This window comes from Scyliorhinus canicula, chromosome 3 (assembly GCF_902713615.1).
Source record: "Scyliorhinus canicula chromosome 3, sScyCan1.1, whole genome shotgun sequence".
NCBI classification, from domain to species: domain Eukaryota; kingdom Metazoa; phylum Chordata; class Chondrichthyes; order Carcharhiniformes; family Scyliorhinidae; genus Scyliorhinus; species Scyliorhinus canicula.
The window spans coordinates 241702115-241720633 of NC_052148.1; the positions used below are offsets into that span (position 1 = coordinate 241702115).

General features: G+C 49.1%; 1 protein-coding gene and 1 long non-coding RNA gene across 4 annotated transcripts in view; both read left to right on the forward strand.

Annotated features, from left to right (window-relative positions):
- The window catches only part of maml3 (mastermind-like transcriptional coactivator 3), a 631458-nt gene that overhangs the window by 138910 nt on the left and 474029 nt on the right, over positions 1–18519 (forward strand). The window lies entirely within an intron of this gene.
- Positions 1–18519, forward strand: part of LOC119963403 — a 104881-nt gene that overhangs the window by 26612 nt on the left and 59750 nt on the right. Inside the window, exon 1 of one of the 2 annotated variants that reach the window (XR_005460093.1) lies at positions 2868–3068. The exons of the other annotated variant lie outside the window; for it this stretch is intronic. This is a non-coding gene — a long non-coding RNA (uncharacterized LOC119963403). Of the gene's footprint in view, positions 1–2867; positions 3069–18519 lie in introns of those variants that run through there. 2 annotated transcript variants of the gene reach the window in all.

Genomic DNA, 18519 nt, shown 5'->3' on the forward strand with positions numbered 1-18519 from the left:
AGCACAATTGCTTCACAGCTCCAGGGTCCCAGGTTCGATTCCCGGCTCGGGTCACTGCCTGTGTGGAGTCTGCATATTCTCCCCGTGTGTGCGTGGGTTTCCTCCGGGTGCTCTGGTTTCCTCCCACAGTCCAAAGATGTGCAGGTTCGGTGGATTGGCCATGCTAAATTGCCCTTAATGTTCAAAATTGCCCTTAGTGTTGGGTGGGGTTACTGGGTCATGGGGATAGGGTGGACTTGTGGGCTTGGGTAGGGTACTCTTTCAAAAGAGCCGGTGCAGACTCGATGGGCTGAATGGCTGCACTGTAAATTCTATGAAATATATAAGATAAGGTAGACCATGACAACCTGTTCCCATTAGCTGATTGTACAAGGACGAGAGGCCACAGATTTAAGATCGTGGGCAAGAGATGCAAAGAGAATGTGAGGAACATTTTTACACAGCGAGTGCTGATGACCTGGAAATCGCTGCCCACGAGGATGGTGGAAGTGGAAACGGTCGATGATTTCGAAAGGAAATTGGGACGGCCACTTGAGGGAAATAAACTTGCAGGACATGCTCACTAAGAAACTGAATTTCTTTTGGCATTCAATTTAAGAGCCAAATGGTCTCCTTCGGTGCTGTAAAGCTGCTCCTATTGGTGGAGGTTGCAAACAATGGAAACATTCACCGAAAGCAGTACAGTCTGGAATATCCCACCGCCAGCCAATGGCGGGACATCTCCGCAAAACATATGAGGGAGGGAGGGAGGGGGGGGGAGATGTAAAATCCCGCCCTCCGATTCCGTAAATGATTCTATTCTGCAAAATAAATGGTTTTGTCCATTTTTCTTGGCACAATGGGCAGTCAGAATTGAAAATCTAGGCTTCTAGATTCAGGCAAGGATTTAAACAATGGGATTTTGTTTAAAAGAGGTTTGTTACAGCTGTTTACTAGCTGCTACAGGTTGCAAGTCAGTTTTACATATTGCTGGCAGAACCTACAGATAGTACTCAGCTCGAGCAGAACCATGCTACAGTCACCTCTAGCAGTGTAGCATTCACACAATACTGTGCTGAAATATCAGGCTTGGTGATAGGCTCAAGTCTTTGGAGTGGTATTTGAACACACACCCTCCCTGATGCAAGGTAATGAATGCTTAAGAGTGCTGCCACTGAGCGAATGCTGATGGGAATGAGCTGCACTTCAATTTGTATGTAATTGACTCCCATCAGTGGGTTGTGATAACAGACAACAAGATAAAAGAAATAATGATGAAGGAACTGTTTTACATGCTATTTTACAACAAGCACCATCATATATTGAAAACTCTGCTTGGACATAATAAATATTTGCAAAGAACTGTGTGGAATCAAGAGGAGAACAGGGAAAACTATGAGGGAGACTAGGTTAGAGGTCGGTGATGGAAAAATAAATATAAATGCTAGAGATATACAGCTGGCAACCTCTGTAGAGAGAGAAATAGAGACAGGGATTTTACAGCGTCCTGTGGAACGTAATGGGAGGCAGGGTGGGGGTGTTGTGCCCATCGCTTTCACACCACAGTTGGCATTTTACTAGCAGCAGGGTAGGTGCTGACAACCCACCCATCCTTAAGCCAAATTGAGGTTCTTAAGTGACCCTTTAAGGGCCACTCAGGGACCTCCTCCCAACGCCACTGGTGAAATGCCCACTATTTGGACACCCTGCCCCTCATGATTACCCCTGGGGAAAAAGCCCCCCCCCCCCCCTGGATTTGTTTATTGTCACGTGTACCGAGGTACAGTGAAAAGTATTTTTCTGCGAGCATCTCAACAGATCATTAAGTACATGGAAAGAAAAGGAAATAAAAGAAAATACATAATAGGGCAACACAAGGTATACAGTGTAACTACATAAGCACTGGCACCGGATGAAGCATACAGGGGTGTTATGTTGATGAGGTCAGTCCATAAGAGGGTCGTTTAAGAGTCTGGTAACAACAGGGAAGAAGCTGTTTTTGAGTCTGTTCGTGCGTGTTCTCAGACTTCTGTATCTCTTGCCCGATGGAAGAAGTTGGAAGAGTGAGTAAGCTGGGTGGGAGGGGTCTTTGATTATGAACCAACATCATCCTACTATCACGATGGACCATTACAAGACTCCTCAACCAGGGCCTGTCTGATTGGCCCCGAGGAGCACCATTCAATTGGTTGGCAATTCTTGGTGACATGACATTCTTTCTTAGAGAGGCAGAAAGGGCAGGGCAATTAACTGCATGATCAATGTAAAATTCAGATAGGTTCCCCCCCCCCCCAACCCAACCCCCAACTTTCTGGTGGCCGCCATCTGCCAGTAAAATCCCAGCCTGCATTAATGATTTGGGGCAATATCTGATGAGAGGTCATCAACCCAAAATGTTCATGTCCTGCTGTTTGTGGTGCTAATCGCAGAACAGCCGTCAGCATTCATCATCGTTATTCCATTGAAACTAACAGCAACGTCAGGAGTCTGCATACTTGCAGTTAAAGGTGGAGATGCAGAAGTTGCTGTCAGTGATTCCAAGCTTCTCCAGAGAGTGCGCTGTTGAGGCAGCCCCAGACTGCAATCAATGCGAAATCTACAAATTGCTGGGAAGTTCGAGCACTGTTAGTCTCACTCTGAAAGCTCTAGAAAAAGTTATACCTTGTTGAATGAGACATAACTGAATTTTTAAACAGTGTACTAACTTAATCATTATTGCTAAACACCTTCACTGGCCCTGAGAAACGAATATATTTCTGGAATGTCATAACCAAAATTCATATAATTATGAATTTCATGTGTAATATTCCATATTTTAAAAATAATTTATTTTAAAGTTTGTTTATTTTAGTTTCTATCTTGATCCAATCGTAATCATTTATTCCCTGACTTGAAAATTTAAAGTGAAGGGTGTTATGTGGTTTTAACTTCCTGGCTTGCTGTGTGTGAAGACTTCAATGTGATTGGCTGTTTACCCATTTGCCAACGTCAATGCTGCTACACGCCAATTTCCGTGACTTGCCGCCAGATTTCAAACAGGAAACTCCCAGCGCTGGAGATCTGGATATTTGTGGGCGGTTTTCTTCAAGGTCAGCACTAGTCATGGTTGACTTTGTCACTGACCCTAAAGTCAGCGCCGTTGATCCTGTTTCCCTCTCCCTTCCCCAAACTGCTGGGTAATCCCAGCGTTTTCTGTTTTTATTTCCGATTTCCCCACAGTATTTTCCTTTTGGATATGGCCGAGTTGGAAGGGCGAACTCAAACCCCCTTAGCAAGTCGGAACAGTTATCAATAAAAGGGCATTAGGAACAGTATGGAAGTTTGGTCCAGTCTGGCGGTCAGATGAAATGTGGTGAAGGACTTAAGATAATTAAGTGGAGAGTTAGTTTTGAACACTAGTGAACCTCAGAATTTGCTCACTAAGAAAGATACCCTGGGGATTTGATATATACTAGGAAGGTGTCACTCAGCTGTTTTGGCCATGTGATTTTATTTGTTTTGGTCCAACCCAAATCTATTTAATGAATGACTTTGGTTTCAATTTGAACCTAAACTCATCGGTATTATTTATTTAAGTTTTTATTTCAATTTTTAAGAATTCATTTGTGGGATGTGGGTGTCGCTGGTTAGGTCAGCATTTATTGCCCATCCCTAGTTGCCCTCAGAAGGTGGTGGTGAGTTGCCTTCTTGAACTGCTGCAGTCCCAGAGGTGTAGGTATACACACGGTGCTGTTAGGGAGGGAGTTCTAGGATTTTGCCCCAGCGACAGTGAAGGAATGGCGATATATTTCTAAGTCAGGGTGGTGAGTGACTTGGAAGATGGTGGGTTTCTCAGGTATCTGCTGCTCTTGTCCTTCTAGGTGTTAGTGGTTGTGAGTTTGCAAAGTACAGTCTAAGAAACTTTGGTGAATTACTGCAGTGCATTTTGTAGATGGTACACACGGCTGCCACTGTTGATTGGTGGTGGAGGGTGAGAATGTCTGCAGAATGGGGAGCAATCAAGTGGGCTGTTTGTCCTTGATGGCATCGAGCTTCCTGTGTGTTGGAGCTGCACTCATCCAGGCAAGTAGAGATTATTCCATTACAGGCCCGACTTGTGCCTTGTCGATAGTGGACAGGGTGGGTGGGGTGGGGTGGGGTATTGTATGGTGGGGGTCAGGAGGTGAGTTACTCGCCATAGGATTCTTAGCCTTTGGCGTGCTCTTGTAGCCACAGTATTAATATGGCTAGTTCAGTTTCAGATCAATGGTAACCCCAGGATGTTGATGAAGTGGCATAGTGGTAGCTTAGTGGTGTACATATAGGGATGCTTTTCCTGCTTGGGGAACCTAGAACCAGGAGACACAGTATCAGGATATGGGGTGGACCATTTAGGTTTAGGACTGAAATGAGGACATTTTTCTTCACTCAAAGGGTGGTGAACTATGGAATTCTCTGCCACTCGAAGGCCGTGGAGGCCAAGTGACTGAATTGTATTCAAGAAAGAGATACTTTTTAGATTTTGATGGCAAAGGGTCCGGGGAGAAAGCAAGAATATGGCATTGAGATAGAGGATTAGACAGTCATATTGAATGGTGGAGCATGTGCAATGGGCTGTGTGGCGTACTGCTGCTTCTATTAAAATTTAAACTTGGGAGTCATGTTCTTGATCTAATGTGGCAAGAAACAAATTTTGCCCAAAGTGGAATTTTTCAATGTTTTTTAAAACACCTAGTGATATCTAATAATGTGGAGGAGCTCTTTTTCTTCTCGCTGCTTCCCTTCTATTTATTTTCCTGAAGGCAGAGACTGTTGCTGGATACCAGTTCAGTGATGCTAAGCAGCCTTCCAACACCTTGGCTGCTCCTCCTGTGTGGGCCTGGACAAAAGTCAGGGGAATCCGTTGGATAAACGGCTCTCGCTCGAAGCTCCAAACAAATGCGCAGATAGATTGCAGCATCGTCCCCTCCCGCTGCCTTGGCTGTGAGATCTGATTGGGCATCAAACCCGAGATCGTCATCCTGCAGTCAATTTGCCAACTCCGCCATCAGGGGGCATGTGACTGAAGGATTCAGTCCCTACGAATGTTCAGTCAGGTCTTTACTTACCTTCCCTCTCCCTTCGTGCCGTTTCCCAATTAACAGACCTCAGTTACACAGAACCAGATACTTCGGAGAACCATAAACGTGCAACTCCACCACGTCCTGATGTTCTTCCCTCCTCCAATCTCTGGAGATAGCCAGGGATATCAACTCCCCTTGTGGGTTCAAAACCGCCCCCACTCTAGCAATAGCCAGCTTCCTTTTATTCAGGAGAGCTCTGTAAAAGGGAGGGGGAGAAGGCACAAAGACCTGGTAGGGTGGTGATAGCGCGCGCGGGGGTGGGGGATGAGTACCCGAATGGATTGCAGTGCTGCCTTATTAACTGAAAATCTTGTGTGTTTGGGAAGAAAGTATTCACATAGCCTGCAGCACTTTGTGAAACTGCCAGGATATTACAGGTTGTCTAACGAGGTCAACCCCCAGAGTGCTCTCTGTAACGCCACTCACGATTTCAACATCTTATTTATCTAATTAACATGTAAACTGCAGGAAGGTCCAACAAAAGGCTTCTTTTTTCCACAGGGGAGGACACGAATCACAGGTGAAAGGCACCAGTTAATTTTATGATCCTTTGACCCCCCCCCGTGTGCATTCTATTCCATTCAATCTTAATTAAAGTGGTTGTATTTGGAGTAAACGATTCAAGTTGCAAATACCAACCCCTATCCTCTTCCCTCACCCCCCCCCCCCCCCCCCCCCCAAAAAAACACACACCCTCTTTCGAAACCAATTAACGCAGCATCATGTTTAAACCGGATTCGACAGAGGGACATTGGTCGCCGGCAGTCATTTTGAACCCCTCATCTTTAACCCTTACCGTGCCGAAACGGGGCAAGATCCCACAGAAGTGGTCAGTGAGAGTTTGGGAGCTAATTTTTATTTTTTTTGTTGTTATCACCTCCAGCTTCTTGGTTGCACTCGAGATCGGTTTTCACTGGGAGCTTATGATTGAAGTGCTGTTCACCTTGTAGAAGCTGTATCCGAGTTCGCGCGCTCTTGAAACTTGTCAACAATCACAATGAAGCTGGCATGTGCTGGCTCATTGCATGGTGCTCCTCGGCGTTCGGAGCTGCTGCGGCTGTCATGCAGATGCCATTGCCATGGTAACAGCTTCTTCTGCCTTACAGTTCTTACACACATCATTCTGCCCCCCCCCCCCCCCCAAAAACAAAAAAACACACACACACGCGTGCACAGGCCGCTTTAAACAAAGAAATATGATTTGCCACTGCAGAACAGCAGGTAGCCTAGGGCTGATAAAATTAAACCAACGCAATCTCTTTAGTGTGTGTGTATCACAGAACCAGAGAGACAGGGGGAAAAAAAACCCTCAGCCTTATATAACTGTAGCAGCTGATCTCACAGTGTTTACTTGCGCACAGATGGTTTCTCAAATGTGTTGTTTTGTTCCCGAGTTGGAGGACACCACAGCCAGAGGCCATTTACGTGCTCCCGTCAATTTGAATGGGACAGACCGTAGTTAGCAGAAAGGGGAGGGAGGGAGGGGGTGGGGTCTGTGAATGAGTCAGGAACAGTATTTACTTAACATCTGCTTAAAACAGGAGCCGCTATTTGCCCAGCCAGTGGGCAAGCAAATCTGATGGAATGTGTTATTTACCCAAAGAGTGCGCAAATAAGAGGGAGAAGTACCTAATTTCCTTCTGGACCAAATCACCACTTTTCCAAAACTGTTTCACTGGGAACTCAACCCCATCATACCCCAACCCCATCATTTCCCTCTCCCAACCCCATCATATTATGTTGAGTGACTGCAAAGTTCAAGCGAAAAGCTTGTTTCAGAACTAAAGGGCCCACTTCAGCCTGCTTTGATTGATCTCGCGTGTGTGTCTGCACTCTGTGAGAGCATATTGCTTTCCTTCTCTGTATTGCAGTCTTGTGATAAGATTCTGAAGTTCTTCCCTTTGCTCAAATAATTTTACGTTTCTTCATAATCCCTCTCACAATCTAGTTTAGATTATTTTCATTGCGACTCCAAGAAATTGTCGCTCACTCCACCGTCCAGATCACCCCCCCCCCCCAACGCGTTTTCAAGCGAGTCGATAATCTGGTGAGGATATACCGTAAATTCATTGTGTGAATGCACACCTTGGGTCAATGTGCGGGTAATTGTGGAAAATACAGCACTGGCCTACTGAACTGCAACCTCGCTCTGATCAGTTGATGGAAAATGGGTCGAGGAGACATAGTGCCAAAAGGGGAAATGAGACCCTTAACGTTTTAACCACTGTTAAAAATATCTGTGGTCCCCTGGAATTAAAAATGCCTTATTATCGTGTTATGTAGGTGTGTTCATAAAAAAATAAGCATATTACATTACAAATAATCTAGTACTCACCTATTTCAAGAACAGCACGTTTCCATATGCATACACACCTTGAGATCACACTTGTATGCATGTTTGATGCCCACAAAATGCTTAGAAGATGAAAGCATAAAAGCAAATTACTGCGGATGCTGGAAATCTGAAACCAAAGAGCAAATGCTGGAAAATCTCAGCAGGTCTGGCAGCATCTGTAGGGAGACAAAAGCACTAACATAAGGGTCACCTGGACTCTAAACTGCTGAGATTTTCCAGCATTTTCTCATTGGCTCAGAAGATTAAGTTGTTTATGTGAAATTTATATATTATAAACATCTACCCCTCAAATCAAAGATATCAAGTATAGCTTAGATGTTCAGCGTTGTCACAAAATCAAAGTATTTCATTGGTATTATACCTTTTTCTCCTCCTGTGGGCTATCTGTGACTGAGGACTAGCTTTGTCTCTATTACCATCTGTGAGGGAATGATCTGGAATGACTTTCTCATTGATTAACCTCCAATGCCCTTTGTCTGCTGAAAGGTAACTGGCCTCTCTTCATTCCAACCTGTGACATAAAGTTTACAATTGAGGATAAATCCAAATCGATACCTCCACCATGACATGGCGCACAAGAGCCTGACTGTTCCACCATACTACCCATTCTCCAAAATGCTGCGTACTTTGCAGTTTCTCATATTTTAAAGCACAAAAGTGTTGTAACTTGGCTGGGTAGAAGAGGATGGCTTTTCTTTAGAGGGAGCGAGAGATCAGCCCCAGCTGTAATATTTTAAAATTCATTTTATGGGATTTGGGTGTTGCTGGCCATGCCAGCATTCATTGCCCATCCCTAATTGCCCTTGAGAAGGTGGTGGTGAGCTGCCGTCTTGAACCACTAGTCCCTGTGTTGTAAGTACACCCACATTGCCAATAGGGAGCGAGTTCCAGGATTTTGACCCAGTGACAGTGAAGTAATGGTGATATAGTTCCAAGTGAGGATGCTGAGTGATGGAGGGGGGCTTCCAGGTGGTGATGTTCTAATGTGTCTGCTGCCCTTGTCCTTCTAGATAGAAGTGGTTGTGGGTTTGGACGGTGCTGCCTTAGGCAGCTTGGTGAGTTCCTGCAGTGCATCTTGTGGTTGGTATACACGACTGTTACTGTGCATGGGTGGTGGAGGGAGTGAGTGTTTGTGAAAAGGGTACTAATCAAAGATGTGCAGAGTAGGCAGATTGACCACACTAAATTGCCCCGTAATTGGAAAAAAATAATTAGGTACTCTATTTATAAAAAGGTATGATTCCAACCAGCGGAGAGTTTTCCTTCCCAATTCCCATTGACTCCAGTTTTGCTAGGACATCTTGATGCCACATTTAGTCAAATACTACTTTGATGTCAAAGACCGTCACTCTCATCTCACTTCTGGAATTCAGCTCTTTTGTCTATGCTTGTCTTATGTTCTGATCTGCTGAGCTCATATGAGGATAGGGATATTTGTGGAGCCTCCTGCTCAACTGAGTTGTTTAATCATTCATCATTCATGATTGGATTTTGCAGGACTCCAGAGCTTTGACCTAATCTATTGGTTGTGAAATCGCTTAGCTATCTAACCCTTGCTGCTTATGGTGTTCGGCATGCGAGTAGTCTTGTGTTGTGGTTCACCAGGTTGACTCCTCATTTTTTCTATGCTTGGTGCTGCTCCTGACATACCCTCCTGCACTTGAACCAAGGTTAATCCCCAAGTGAGGTGGTAATGGTAGGGTTGGGGTTATGCCAGGCCATGAAGTTACAGATTATGGTCGAGTACAATTCTGCTGTTGCTGAAGGCTCATAGCGCCTCATGGAAGCCCAGTCTTGAGTTTCTAGATCTGTTCTGAATCTATCCCATTTAGCACAGTTGTAATGCAACACAACATGATGAAGGGTATTCCCAATGCGAAGATGGGACTCCATAAAGACTGTTCGGTGATTACTCCTACTGAGTGTCCATCTGCCATGGGCAGATGCATCTGCAGCAGGCAGGTTGGTGAGGATGAAGTCAGGTATGGTTTTTCCTATTGTTGGTTTCCCCCATCAGCTGCTGCAGACCCAGACTAGCAGCTAAGACCTTTATGACCTGGCTGGCTTGGCCTTTGGTGGTGCTATCAAGTCACCTTGGTGCTGGGCATTGAACTCCCCCACCCTGAGTACATTCTTCACCCTTGCCACCCTCTACTTCCTCCAAGTGGTATTCAACATGGAGGAGTACTGATTCATCAGCTGACGGTGGACAGTATGTAGTAGTCAGCAGGAGGTTTCCTTACCCATTTTTTACCTAGTGCCATGAGACTTCTTGGGGTCCAGAGTCAATGTTGAGGACTCGCAGTACAACTCCTTACTGACTGTGTCGCCACCTCTGCTGGATCAGTCCTGCCAGTGGGACAGAAACAATACCCAGGGATGGTGATGTCTGGGACATTATCTGCGAGTAAGATTCCATGAGTTTGACATGTCAGGCTGTTGCTTGACTAGTCTGTGGGACAGCTCTCCCAAGTTCAGCAGAAGCCCCCCACCCGAATGTTAGTAGGGAGGAACCTGCAGGGTCATTCCTTTTATTATCTTTGTAGCGATTGGATACAATTGAGTAGCTTGCTAGGCCATTTCATAGGGTAGTTATGAGTCAACCACATTGCTGTGGGTCTGGAGTCACATGTAGGCCAGACCAGGTAAGGACGGCAGATTTTTTTCCCTAAACGACATTAGTGAGCCAGGTGGGTTTTTACGACAATCGACAAAGGGTCCATGATCAACATTAGACTTTAAATTCCAGATGTTTATTGAATTCTATTCAAACCTGGGTCTCTGGATTAATAGTCTAGTGACAATATGCCACTGACTCCCCACAGAATCTGATCACTTATTTGCTTGATAACAAGGTGAATTCGCAACCAAGACCATCTTCAACTAAAAGGAAAATCACACCAAGTGCTGATATGTCTTGTTGTTAAGGAGATTTTATTTATTTAGGTGTATTGACTGCGATCTTCCTGCATTATTTAAAAATTCATAAGTGACATTTACTCACTGACTGTGCTGTAAGATGGACAAACGATGTAGATGAATAACATATCTGAATCATTTCTCGTGCATGACTCTGTCGATAGTATGAAAGTCTGCATTTATAATAGAGCTGCCAAAGGCTCTGTGCTGTGTAAAGTGGAACACAAGGCTGCTAATGGCTCTGGCTCTAGTCAGTGACCAGATCTAGAAAGTCTGCCATTGGACATCAGCTGCTGTAGTCCATGAGTGTGTTAATGTACTTAAATTCATGGCCATGGCTCACACACCAAGGCCAGGAAGTGGGGGGGGTAACCAACATCCACACATCAGGGTACCAACATCCACACCACACATCAGAGAATCAGCGAACATCAGGGAAGCTTGAGGGGGGAGAGGGAAGTGAAAGAATGGGCAGTAGCTCTGAAGGAGCAGTGCAAATTAGAACAAACAACTACCGATGCTGGAATTCTGAAACACGACGTGATAATACCGGCAGTGCGCAGAAGTTTGTCAGGATCTAGGAAGAGAAAAGATGAGGTAATCTATCTGGTTTAAGTCCTACACCAGCAACAGGAACTGGAAGTATGATGACTGAACGTAATGAGAAAGGGAAGAAGAAAATAACAGGGGAAAAGTGTCTGGAATGCTGATCCGTGTTCCGGCAGAGGGAGAAAATTCATTGCCTTCCAACTGTTTTGTTTGAATGCTGGAAAGAGGGGAAGTTGGCGAAATATGTGCAGAGATTGTTTCCAGCTGCATTTATATTGTGTGAGATCCTGTGTCAGTGTCAGTGGCTCCTGATACATAGTTCTCATGTAGCAGCCTCAAAGTAGACTTGTTTGATTCTCGATAAGAGCAACCCAACATTGAGAACACTGGTTAATTTTTTTTTAAAACACGATATGTCCTCTTGGCTGGCGTTCTGTGTAAACCATGGTCAATTTGGCATTGTCACAGTGTATTTGAGACCAATGTACCAAAAATTAACTGCATTAGCGCAGCAGTAAATCCAAGAAAAGCAACTTCACTGAGACAGTGAAAAGGTCTTGGAAGGATAAATGTGGAAATTAATTCTCTTAAATAGAGGAGAGTTATACAGAGCTAGATGGGGAATATAGATAACAAATGAAGAAAATAACAAAGGCCTTAAGTAAATAAATATTCAATTCAGAGTCAATTTGAGATACTCGGGACCATTTTCTATTTTTTTGCTTCCAGCGAGGAATCTAGTACCCTGTTAGTGTATATCAGAAATTAGACACTTACTTTTCCGATTATTTTTAAATGGGTGCAGAAGCATGAGCCATGCACTGTGCACATTTGCTTTGGATGGGTGAAGCTCCCCATCAGGAAATTACTCCTTCTGTTCCTGATCCACTGGTAGTAATATTGTAGGAGGTCCAAGATTGAGAGGTCAGGATGGGAACGGGAGGGAATCTGAAGTGTGTTGTAGAAGCAAATCTCCTCAATCCAGAATGAATTTCTTCCATTTCTTTCCATCTTTTAATAGAAGCTGTTTACAAACCACTACATACATAAACTGTCTCCCTGGGATAGGAGGATTCAGTGTTTTTCTTTCAGAATATTTCTCAATGAATAACCTATGACGGGTTAAGTAATGATCTTTTAAATTGGCACTCTTACCTCTGGACATTATCTGTTCTTTCATTCCTCTGACCGTCATTTCTGTTGTAAATTATAACAAAGCTCTGCTATCTCACAGTTTCTACTTCTGGTGAAGGGTCGCTACCCAAAATGTTAGCCTGATTTTTCTATTCTCAGATGCTGAAGTGTCTGATCTGTGTTTTCAGCATTGTCAATTTTCTTCCTGTGTTTATCTCCATCTTGCACAGAGTGTGCTCATAACTGGCTTTTGTTAGATTTGTTTTTGTCTTCTGAACTGTGCACTTAATACAAAATTTGACTTTATGACAATTTAAATAGACCCCCACAGCTTCTTGCCTCACCCCATCCACCCTCCCTGCTGATTCCTAACAAGAAGATAATGGAAAGGTTGGATTAGTGTTTAGGGTGAGAAATATCATCATTCACACAGCCACAAATAATTCACTTTACTTGGAAGGTCTCTACAAATGTATATCTGTACAGAGAAACGAGCCATTCAGCCCAACCAGTCCCTGTTGGTGTTTACATTGATTGTGTAAGCAAATAGTTCCAACCATATTTATCCATTCTGTTCCCACACCCATTGACCTATTTTCCTTCATCCACTTACCCAATCAAATTTTGAATATTGGCATAATTTCACTAACTCTGGAAATAAATTCCATAGGAAAGAAGTTTCTCCCACCCTCATTCTAAATCTCTTGCATTTAGTTTTGTATCTATGGAATATCATTTTGTTTTCTTCTGATGAACACAGGCCCAATTCTTCAAAGCTTTCTTCGTATTTGTATTTCCTCACAGCTGGCAGCACCCCAGTGAATTTATAAAGTATCTCTAAGTTTTCCTTATCCTTCTTATAGTGCAGAGACTTTGTGCTTGTGTACTCTATTGGTTGGGTAGGTTGGTGAGGCTGTTTTTTCATGAGGGAAACAAGGGCTAGGGAGCAATAACAAAAACAAAAATGCTGAACAATCACAGCAGGCCTGACAGCGTTTGTGGAGAGAGAAGGGAGCTGGATGACTCTTTGTCAAAGCAGGGGAGAAGTGGCTTGCTTGGCATTCCAAGAGTTTGTTCCAATGAATATTACACAAGTGGCCTTCTCGAGGTGTTCATTTTTGCCTGGGGTAAAGCTACTTGTAACCCAAGCTGATCTGGACTGGAGTCCAATTAAAGCTGCAGTATCCGTTTGACAACTCTCACTACTTGTGAATTTCATTAACTCTAAATCACCTGGTTAATAGTGCCTGCATACTGAAGGTCTTTTGGAAATAGAATTGAATGAGATATTACAACAAACAAGTATTCTAAAAATTATCAGCTTGAAACAGTAACAGAAACGTGCGGGTTAAACGCATTCACTATGGGACTTTGTTCCCATTTAATTAAATCCCGCCCCATGTGTCTGCTGCCTTTATCCTTCTGGATGGTTGGGATCAAGGGCGCGATTCTCCGCACTCACGCCGGTTCGGGGAATAGCGGGCCCCGCAAATTTTCACGGCGACGCAGGTCCGACGCCCTCTCGCTATTCTCCGAACCCCGCACAAACTACACGTCGGGATTCCCGGCAAAGGCCTCGAATGCGCCCCCGACACGACCAGAATCGCTACTTATTGGCCCCCCGCCATTCTCCAGCCCGAATGGGCCGAAATCCCGACGTCATCACGCACTGTTTTCACGCTGGCCAACACACCTGCTTTTCAAGTTCGTCAACCAGTCGTGCTGGCTGACGAGAGCTTCAAGGAGGTGAGCGCACCGCTCAGCGCACTGCTGGAGTCTGGCCACAACGGGGAAGGCATCCCCGAGAGTGGGAGGGGGGTCCAGAGCGGGGGGGAGTGGGGGAGACGGAGGGGGGAGTGGGGGAGGCGGAGGGGGGGAGTGGGGGAGGCGGAGGGGGGAGTGGGGGAGGCGGAGGGGGATACTGAGGGGGTAGGCGGAGGGGGGATACTGAGGGGGGAGTGGGGGGAGGCGGAGGGGGGATACTGAGGGGGGAGTGGGGGAGGCGGAGGGGGGATACTGAGGGGGGGAGTGGGGGAGGCGGAGGGGGGATACTGAGGGGGGAGTGGGGGAGGCGGAGGGGGGATACTGAGGGGGGAGTGGGGGAGGCAGAGGGGGGAGTGGGGGAGGCAGAGGGGGGAGTGTGGGAGGCGGAGGGGGGATACTGAGGGGGGAGTGGGGGAGGCAGAGGGGGGAGTGTGGGAGACGGAGGGGGGAGTGTGGGAGACGGAGGGGGGAGTGTGGGAGACGGAGGGGGAGTGGGGGAGACGGAGTGGGGGAGGCGGAGTGGGGGAGGCGGAGGGGGGAGTGGGGGAGGCGGAGGGGGGAGTGGGGGAGGCGGAGTGGGGGAGGCGGAGGGGGGAAGGGGGGGAGTGGGGGAGGCGGGTGGGGGAGACGGAGGGCGGAGTGGGGGAGGGGGAGTGGGGGAGGCGGAGGGGGGAGTGGGGGAGGCGGAGTGGGGGAGGCGGAGGGGGGAAGGGGGGAGTGGGGGAGGCGGGTGGGGGAGACGGAGGGCGGAGTGGGGGAGGCGGAGTGGGGGAGGCGGGTGGGGGAGACGGAGGGGGGGAGTGGGGGAGGCGGAGGGGGGAAGGGGGGAGTGGGGGAGGCGGGTGGGGGAGACGGAGGGCGGAGTGGGGGAGGCGGAGTGGGGGAGGCGGGTGGGGGAGACGGAGGGGGGGAGTGGGGGAGACGGAGGGGGGGAGTGGGGGGAGACGGAGTGGGGGAGACGGAGGGGGGGAGTGGGGGAGACGGAGGGGGGGGAGTGGGGGAGACGGAGGGGGGGGAGTGGGGGAGACGGAGGGGGGGGAGTGGGGGAGACGGAGGGGGGGGAGTGGGGGAGACGGAGGGGGGGGAGTGGGGGAGACGGAGGGGGGGGAGTGGGGGAGACGGAGTGGGGGGGAGTGGGGGAGACGGAGGGGGGGAGTGGGGGAGACGGAGGGGGGGAGTGGGGGAGACGGAGGGGGGGGGGGAGTGGGAGGGGGGGGGTAGGGAGAGAGTGAGCGAGTGACCCGTCCAACCCCGGTTAACATAGAACGATACAGCGCAGTACAGGCCCTTCGGCCCTCGATGTTGCACCGACATGGAAAAAAACCTAAAGGCCATCTAACCTACACTATGCCCTTATCATCCATATGCTTATCCAATAAATTTTTTAATGCCCTCAATGTTGGCGAGTTCACTACTGTTGCAGGTAGGGCATTCCACGGCCTCACCACTCTTTGCGTAAAAAACCCACCTCTGACCTCTGTCCTATATCTATTACCCCTCAATTTAAGGCTATGTCCCCTCGTGCTAGCCACCTCCATCCGCGGGAGAAGACTCTCGCTGTCCACCCTATCTAACCCTCTGATCATTTTGTATGCCTCTATTAAGTCACCTCTTAACCTTCTTCTCTCTAACGAAAACAACCTCAAGTCCATCAGCCTTTCCTCATAAGATTTTCCCTCCATACCAGGCAACATCCTGGTAAATCTCCTCTGCACCCGTTCCAAAGCTTCCACGTCCTTCCTATAATGAGGCGACCAGAACTGTACGCAATACTCCAAATGCGGCCGTAGTAGAGTTTTGTACAACTGCAACATGACCTCATGGCTCCGGAACTCAATCCCTCTACCAATAAAGGCCAACACACCATAGGCCTTCTTCACAACCCTATCAACCTGGGTGGCAACTTTCAGGGATCTATGTACATGGTTACAAAATGTCTGCCACCATGCCATGGCGTGCCGGTCACGAGGACACGGCCGCTGGTTGCCCGGTGGCTTACGGCCACAGGCCACTGACGCACCGGTGAAGAGGACGTAGTTAACTGCCTGTTGGATGCAGAAAGTGACCAGGGGTTAGGCTGCCCGCGTGTCAGCAGCGCAACCAGGCCACCGGGACACACAGATATCCCATGGCAGGCGGCTGCCGAGGTGTAGACTAACCTCCGTCTAACATGTCCCGTTTCTCTGCCCCCACCACCCTTCTGTAGGTTAGCACAATGTCTGCGAACAGAACGGCTATGTTCTGCGCAGTGGTTGGGGCCGCTGCACTGCATTTGGAGATGGAGCAGCGCCCACAGCCACAACCCGCAGTGGATGCAGAGCCAGCTGCAGCAGCAGAGGGAAGGGCCGAGGAGTTGCCAGTCGTCGAGCAGCATGGGGGGGAGGATGAGGAGGTGGGGTAGGAGGAGAGAGTGAGGGTGCAGCCACGGCGCCAGAGGCGACGACCAAGGCCGAGGGTGTACCGTGTCCGGATCTCTTTCCTAACAATGCCGGCATCACCTGCAGGAGGAGACACCGGCTGCGTAGGCGGACGGTGATACATATCTGTCACCTCGTGGCGCACCTCGCCCCACGTGGAACGGGGGGAGGACACGTGATCCCGGTTGCCATCAAGGTGACGGTCGCTCTTAACTTCTATGCGACCGGCTCCTTCCAGTCTCCGAGCGGGGACCTCTCCGGGATCTCCCAGTCATCGGTCCACAGGTGTATCCGGGATGTGACCGACGCCCTCTATGCCATCGCCGATCGCTACATCACCTTTCCCGAGGACCGAGCAACTTAAGACTCACGAGCTCGTGGATTTGCCAGCGTGGTCGGGATACCGATGGTGCAGGGGGCAATCGATTGTGTTCACGTCCCCATGTGCCCGCCTGCAGGGGACATGGAGGTGTTCACAAACAGGAGGGGGACATACTCCATGAATATCCAGGTGGTATGCGACTCCCACATGAGGATCATGAACGTCTGTGCAAGGTTCCCAGGGAGTGTGCATGACTCCTACATACTGGCGCAGTCGTACATCCCTGCGATGTTTGAGGGGCGTCCCCCCGGGCTGAGGGGCTGGTTGCTAGGCGACAGGGTTTATTCGCTGAGGTCTTGGCTGATGACGCCTATACGGTGGCCTCAGACCAATGCGGCAACACGATACAACGAGGCCCATGCAGCAACCAGGGGTGTGGTGGAGCGCTGCCTTGGCCTCCTGAAGATGAGATTCAGGTGCCTGGACTGCTCCGGAGGGGCCCTGCAGTACCAGGCCGACAGGGTCGCTCGCATTGTTGTGGTCTGCTGTGCGCTGCACAACATCGCGATGCAGAGGGGAGATGACCTGCTGCAGGAGGCTGAGGGAGAAGCCAGTGGCAGTGGTGCCAGCACAGAGGAGGAGGAAGAGGAGGAGGAGGAGAGGGAGGAGGAGGAGGCTGGCAGAGTGGCGGGCGCAGCACGCAGACACGACCCAGGTGCTGGTGATGTCCAGGAGGCGGCACGACGGACCCGGCGGGCACGCAACGCCTTGGTGGCAGCACGGTTCACGCGTCGTATGCGACGTCCCTGCTGAACACCAAACCACCACCTACATCGCTAGTCGTGCAGAGGGTCAACACACAACTGCCACCACCACAGACCCCCCCCCCCCCCCCCCCAACCCCCTCTCAGTGTACACTGCTCCACTTAGACATAACCCTTACCACTGGGTCCAGACGGTATGGTACAACATCGATGGCTGTGTCAGCGGGTGTGATCAGTGCCATGTGGAATGATGACAGGTCGCTCTGCGAAGAGCTGTGAGCTCAGAATCGTTAGAGAGAGTCTGACCCATGGCAATAGCTGAACCATCCACCTTGGTGGCCGCTGAGATCGTCACGGACAGTCTTTCACGTGCCCGCGTGGGCTAGCTGTGGGAGGGGGTGGGGGGGAAGGGACTGCACACCCGTCACCGAAGTTTCACCGCTCGTCAACCCCAGCGACATTCTGTCACCATCACGATCCCTGTGGCTGTGGAACAATCACACGGTATTACAAGTAAGGTGGAACAGTGCGTTTAATGTGAACAAACATTTACAGGTGCCCTAGCCCCTGTAAACCCCAACTAAACTGTGCCCTTCACCCGTGCCAACTTACTAAGTGTCTCTCTTTGTTGCCTTACGGGCCCTACCACTACATCTAAGTAATTCCCCAGATGATACAGCAGGGGTGGAGGAGGACTGCTGCGAATCGCCCTCTTCGACTAGTTTCTCCTTCGTCAAGCGTTTCCTGGGGCGACCCGGCCTTGGTGGGCCAGGCTGCTCTGCGGGCGTCTCGGGTGACGTTGTGCCACCCTGCTCTGCCTGCTGCCCACCCGATGCACCAGGGATGGGACGGGGGGAGGCCGAGAATTCCGGGACGTCCCGTGATGGAGTTGATGGGATGGGCCCCGAAACCACCTCCTCCCTCGGGGAGCCCGGTGGCCCCCGGGCCTCACTTTGGGACAGAGGTGCGAGCGGGGAGGTGCCCCGTCACGCCACCGACACCTGGCGCTGCCAGTCCTGGAGGCCTGCAACGGTATCCACCAGGATCCGAAGGTTTGCAGAGACGGAGTCCAGGGAGTTAGACATTCCCGCCAGGGACTGTGCAATCTCAACCTGTGAGTGCACGACACCATCCAGCACATGTGTCAGGCGGTTGATGTTCTCCGCGACTGACTGCTGGGACTGTGCCATGGCGTGCTGAGACTCGGCCAAGG